The following is a 6,973-nucleotide window of genomic DNA, read 5'->3' as shown; positions in this document are numbered from 1 at the left end:
CTGTAATTGCTATTTTATTACATTTGGTCCAAATTAGTTATGAGTCTATAAGATAAAAAAAATCAACTGTTTAAATATATACACTATAATCTGGTTTTGTTAGCTCACCCTAGTGTTATATGTCACCAAGCTATACTTCTTTTTTTGTTTCCTAAATTAGAGGTAATGTTTTCCCAAAGAAATACATTTGAAATTCCAAAACTCACTCAATTTTAAATACAGGACATCCTCCCATTCTTTAGACTAATGTTGAGAGTTTAAAGTAGCTGTACAGACATGATCTTCTGTCAGTTTGAACAGAATCTGACTAATCCACCTGACATTAATTCATTTAAGTCCTTTTCTTATGAGCAATAGAGAGGAAAGCTGTCAGAAAGTTCCTATAATAGCTGAAATGCAGCTGCCAAGGTTTATTTTTCATATTGTCAGATGTAAAGAGAGGCTTATTCTTAGTGTGCCAAATATACTTTCATTATTCTTGACTTTACAAGCATAGACTGGTGTTTGCTTAAATGAAAGTGGGGTAGATTCTTGTGGCCTACAGCAGTGTCAGTGTGTAGTATTCACAGAATTGGGAGCATTTGCAATTTCAGTCTTAGCCAGTTTTTTATATTTTTCTTTGTGATAATAAAATTTAACTTTTAGATAATCAGAATGAAAATAATACTCCCAGAAAAGCACAATGTAAGAAGAGACTTATGAGAGCAAGGCAAAATACTTTTTATTTAATTAATTTATTTGAGACAGAGTGAAAGAGAGAACAAGCATGGGGGAGGAAAAGAGGGAGAAGCAGACTCCCCACTGGGTGGGGAGAACTTCATGGGGCTCAATTCCAGGACCCTGAGATCATGACCTGAGCCAAAGGCAGACGCTTAACTGACTGAGCCACCCAGGCACCTCATAAAAAAGAATTCTTAAGTCCACTATATAACATGTTGATCACCTACATACTTTTGTTCTTTTTCTGAATTAATTAAATGTTATAGTTTAGGGCTCATATTTTTAAGTATCAAAAAAAATTGGTGTTTCATCCAATATTTTTGTACATTAAATTCCTGACCTTGAGCCAAGTACCACAAAGATTCGTGATTGTGCTTCCTGCACTCATATTGTGTGGTAAACATTAGGGCAACACTGAGTTCTGAGAAACTGTAGGGAGAAAGAAAACGTGAAAATCACTGGTATTGGGAAACCAGTAAGTTATAATATGATTTCATTCATTCATTCAATAGCTATTTATTGGGAGAGTCTCTTAAAGTTAATATTTAGTGAAATTTTTAAAAAGGATCTCTTCCTCAAGATACTTTATGCCATCTGCTGTAATTCATATACAAAACTATAACTACAATATGAATGTTCCTCCAACATATCTGCAGTGCACAACCTGTCCATTGCTGAAAGTGATAAAAAAAAAAAAAACCATGTCCTTGCCCTCAGAGTGAGAAGAAACCGGCCATGTGCAAAGTGTGAAAAAGAATATGGTGAACTGTATGTACACAGGCCATGATGCATGAAAGAAGCAGTTAAATGTGAAGAAATGAAAGAAGAGCGAGAACAGAATAATGGGAAATAGCTACATATCTTACACTGAGAAATGGTTTTATAAATTAGTGATCAACTGTACAAAAGAACAACATGTAGCTATTGGTGAACATGTTTCTGAAGGCTATTTTATATATGTGAAATTATTCATCATAAGTAAAAAGCAGGATACAAAACCACCATGTGTGTATATGTGTTATAATTTCCCAATTTCCTTGTGTCTGAAACAATTGGTTATATAAAGATATTTAAAACAATTATCTCGGGATGTCTGGCTCAGTGGGTTAAAGCCTCTGCCTTCATCTCAGGTCGTGATCCCAGGATTCTGGGATCGAGCCCCGCATTGGACTCTCTGTTCAGTGGGGAGCCTGCTTCCTCCTCTCTCTCTGCCTGCCTCTCTGCCGACTTGTGATCTGTCTGTCAAATAAATAAATAAAAATCTTAAAAAAAAAACAAACCCACACACAAAAATCATCTCTAGTGGTAGGATTATAACTGGTTTAAATTTTAGTGTCTGTATTTTTTGATAATTTTTGAGGTACTCTAACATATGCAAAAGACTTTTTTAAATTTATTTTTTATTTAGTTTCAGCATAACAGTATTCATTTTTTTTTCACCACACCCAGTGTTCCATGCAATCTGTGGCCTCTATAATACCCACCACCTGGTATCCCAAACTCCCACCCCCCTGCCACTTCAAACCCCTCAGATTGTTTTTCAGAGTCCATAGTCTCTCATTGTTCACCTCCCCTTCCAATTTCCCCCAACTCCCTTCTTCTCTCTAACTCCCCATGTCCTCCATGCTATTTGTTATGCTCCACAAATAAGTGAAACCATATAAGTGACTCTCTCTGCTTGACTTATTTCACTCAGCATAATCTCTTCCAGTCCCATCCATGTTGCTACAAAAGTTGGGTATCCATCCTTTCTGATGGAGGCATAATACTCCATAGTGTATATGGACAACATTTTCCTTATCCATTTGTCCATTGAAGGGCGTCTTGGTTCTTTCCACAGTCTGGCGACCATGGCCATTGCTGCTATAAACATTGGGGTACAGATGGCCCTTCTTTTCACTACATCTGTATCTTTGGGGCAAATACCCAGGAGTGCAATTGCAGGGTCTATTTTTATTTTCTTGATTTCTATTTTTAATTTCTATTTTTAATTAAATAAAGTTCTATTTTTAATTTCTTGAGGAATCTCCACACTGGCATAAAAACAGACACATAGACCAGTGGAACAGAGTAGAGAGCCCAGATATGGACCCTCAACTCTATGGTCAATTAATCTTCAACAAAACAGGAAAACATATACAGTGGAAAAAAGACAGTCTCTTCAATAAATGGTGCTGGGAAAATTGGACAGCTATATGTAGAAGAATTAAACTCAACCATTCTCTTACATACACAAAGATAAACTCAAAATGGATAAAAGACCTCAATGTGAGACAGGAATCCATCAGAATCCTAGAGGAGAACATAGGCAGTAATCTCTTCGATATCAGCCATAGCAACTTCTTTCAAGATATGTCTCCAAAGGCAAAGGAAACAAAACCGAAAATAAACTTTTGGGACTTCATCAAAATCAAAAGCTTCTGCACATCAAAGGAAACAGTCAAAAAAAAAAACAGAGGCAACCCGTGGAATGGGAGAAGATCTTCGTAAATGACAGTACAGACAAAAGGTTGATATCCAGGATCTATAATGAACTCCTCAAACTCAACACACACAAAACAGACAATCATATCAAAAAATGGGCAGAACATATGAACAGACACTTCTCCAATGAAGACATACAAATGGCTATCAGACGCAAAAGACTTCTATATAAAATTTGATGCCGCATTCTTCATCACAGCAAACAAGCAGAATCAAACTAATAGTCCCTTGGTTAGGGAATGGATTAATTAATTGTGTTCTGTTGGTGCAACAGAATACCCTGCAACAGTTAAAATGTAAAAAAATGGACATTCATTAATATTCATGAATATCAAGCATAATTTTGAAGCAAATGAGTTAGGTGCAAAAAATGTAGCTGTGATATGATACAGTTTACATAAATTTTGAAACCAGTTTTCTATATTATTTATAGTTAAAATTATATATATAGAATTTTTAAAAATGCAATGGATGTATTAGTAAAATATTAGTATTTTTTCAAATTAATTTATCTAACTAATATCTAATATCATAGAAAAATAAAAATTATTATCTCAGAAAGAAAGGAAGAGAAGTGGACAAGGAAGTAACTTTAGCTATGTTTATAATTCTTACTTTTTAAAAAATAGATCAATTTGAAACAAATATGACAAAAAAGTCAACTTTATTTAATCTTCTCTTTAAACTATCCTTTCTGTTCAAATATTAAGAAAAAAATAAAAATCTTTATACTTAAAATATTAAGACTCATAAATACTGATAGACATTATCACTTAAGGAATAACAAGGGAAGTCCTATATTAGAGCATGTGAAGTCAACTTAACTTAAAAATGTAACTGTGGAATAAAATATGAACGTTGAAGAGAACATAAAATATAAATACACAGTTTAACAAGTAGTGATTATGTAAATGTCCACGTAATCATCACTCAGAAGACATACAGCATAGCAGGTAAACTGAAGGGCTCCTACTTTTGAATTTTTTATTAACAAAATTATACTATATTCTTTTGCTTGTTCCTGTGTTAGCTCAATTCTGTGTTTGTAAGATTATCCATGATGTTTTATTTAGGTGTTGTTATCTCATATATAGCCATATGGTATTTATCCATCCCCCTGCTAATGAGCATTTGGGTTGCTTTCATTTCCATTTTCAAGAGTACTGGCCAGCACATTTGCACAGTGTACATTCATACATATGTATATGTATGTCCTAGTGCACACATGTACAAGTTTCTCTAAGGCAAATGCTTAGGAGTGAAATTAAAGTGTCATAGAGAACATATCTTTAACTCTATTATTATACAAACTGTCTTCCAAGCTGATAGTACCAGTTTGCACTCCACCTAGAAGTTTTCAGAGCCTCAGTTGCTCTGCATCTTTACCAACAATTGTCATTTTTTCACCAATTGAATGAGGACTTAGTAGTGTCCCTTTACAAGCAAAATTGTTACTTTCCTGATTATTAATGAGATTGAACTCCATTTCACGTGTTTATAGGTCACTTGGATTTCAACTTTTTAAAAATTTCTGTTCATGTCTTCTGCTCATTTTTCTTTTTGGGTGCTTTACTTTTTTTTGGCTGATGAACTATTTTTATATTGTCTGAATATTAGGATATTTATTAGTTATATGCCTTGCAACATTATTTTCCAACTATGGTGCTTGCTTTCAACCTTTCTTTAAAGTGCCTTTTAATGAGAAGAGGTTCTTAACTTTTATTTGGCCAAATGTATTAGTCTTTTTGTTTATAACTCATGTGTTTTACCTAGAAATCTTTCCCTTCACTGATGTTATGAAGATACTCTCCAATTATCTTTTAAATACTTTGTAGTTTTGACCTACTCATTTGGTTCTACGTTTTAACCCTCTGAATTTAATATATTTCAGATATAATTTTCCTTTTCTTATTCCTTATTTACCCAAGAGTTTGATGGAAAAAAACCAGCATTTCTGAGAAATGATCTTTGAGGAAATGCTGAATATAATCTTCTTAGAAATGAGTGTACCAGAAAGATAGATTTACAATGAAGTATAAATTAAAGTTCATTTCATTTTGGCATTGTGCTGATCTGCATAGTTCAGAGAGAAATAGGCAAATAAATCAAAGACAGCTTAGAAATCAATAAGAAAAGAATGTCTGATTGAGTTTATTGTGGGTTTAGGTGTGTTTTAATGGCTAACTGATATTTAACCACAATTTAGGGCTGCAAATAAAAGCATCCCAAAAAAGAAGAGATAGATGAGGATATAGAGAAGTTGGGAATGGAAAAAGTGTACACACAGAGAGTTTAAATAAATTTGTGCTTTCCTTGATGATAAATAGTAACAACAGAAATATGGCCAATTATATAAAGTGGATAAATCTTAATTATTTATATTTGTGTAGGTGTTAAGTTGTATGAATTTTGTACAGTTATGCTTAGTGTCTGGAATTCCAATCAAGGAAACATGTAAATGTTATAAAAATCCGATTCAGGAATTTATTCCATTTTCCTCTCCTGAATCTTTATCAATCTCTCCTTTAGCTTACTCTGTAGCTGAATTGTTTGTCAGTAGAGTGAACACAAATTCAGGCTGAACATTTTTATTCCTTTCCTATCCCTCTGAAAGGACAAATGCTGTGTAAAAGTTTAGATTTTCAAGGATTTTTTTTTTTTTTTTTAACTAGGATTCTGACTACATTCAAAAGAAGCAGAAAATAATGGGTGAACTGCCAATAATTCAATTGGGGCAGAATATTCCAGTTTCTATAGTAAACTTGAAAGTAGACTTTATCATTAATGTTTTTTATTTTAGCTTTTATTTATGAGTGAAATGATATATCTGAAATTTGTTCAGTATAAAAATGACAATGATAGATAAAATAGAGACTAGTAGCAAATTAATGCTTTCGAGCTGGGTGATGGGTATGTGGACATTTATTATACTTTTTTATTGTGTTTGAAAATTTCTGATGAAAAAAGTTCAAAACAAAAGATGTACTCGAGGATGTTATGTGTTGAGAATAAAAAGTAAAGGTTAAGTTAACATGCCGGGGCAAGAAAAACTACTTTGTAAATATAATTATTCATCTCCATTCACCTGTTTTTGCATTCAAACATTTATTCTTCCAGCAATGTAATATATAGTGAGTGCACACAACTCTAAGAGTGTGAAGATCACTAGAGAATATGTATGTAAAACAAGTCACAAAAAAACGCAGAATTGTGGAACTTGAAGAAACTCATTTACTGTAACCTACTATTTATAAATGATTATAAGTCTCAAGAGATTAGGCGATTTATCTGAGACCATACAGAGTTCTTAGTAACAGAAAAACCTATCCAATACTGTGGAATTTTCTTACGTTATATGTGATGAGCCAGACAGAATTGATAAAAACAAACAAACAAACAAAAAACACTTCTTGGGCTCTGTTTACTGTAATTGGGAAGTCTGCCATGTGAATGATAACAGAATTGTGTTTTCCTATATTCTTTTTAATTTTATTTTACTTTTTAATTTTAAACACTCATTTTTGAGACACTGTGGACTAAATCCATTGAGGTTTTCAGTAACATCCAATTCTGCTGCATTCAGGCTCATCCTTTAGTGCCATGAGAAGAGGTTTCACAGACAAGTGGAGTCATAAGAAAGTATGCATTACCAACCTAAGTAACTTTGGCAGATTCACCTTGGGGATTTTTGCTAGAAAAGGCAGTTTCTGTGGGATAAAAAGTATTTTGACATGGAAATATCTTAATAGCTCTGTAAGGTTGTCAGCTC

Source organism: Neovison vison, chromosome 13, assembly GCF_020171115.1.
Source record: "Neovison vison isolate M4711 chromosome 13, ASM_NN_V1, whole genome shotgun sequence".
Taxonomy (NCBI): domain Eukaryota; kingdom Metazoa; phylum Chordata; class Mammalia; order Carnivora; family Mustelidae; genus Neogale; species Neogale vison.
Note: the sequence above shows the minus strand (reverse complement) of the source record.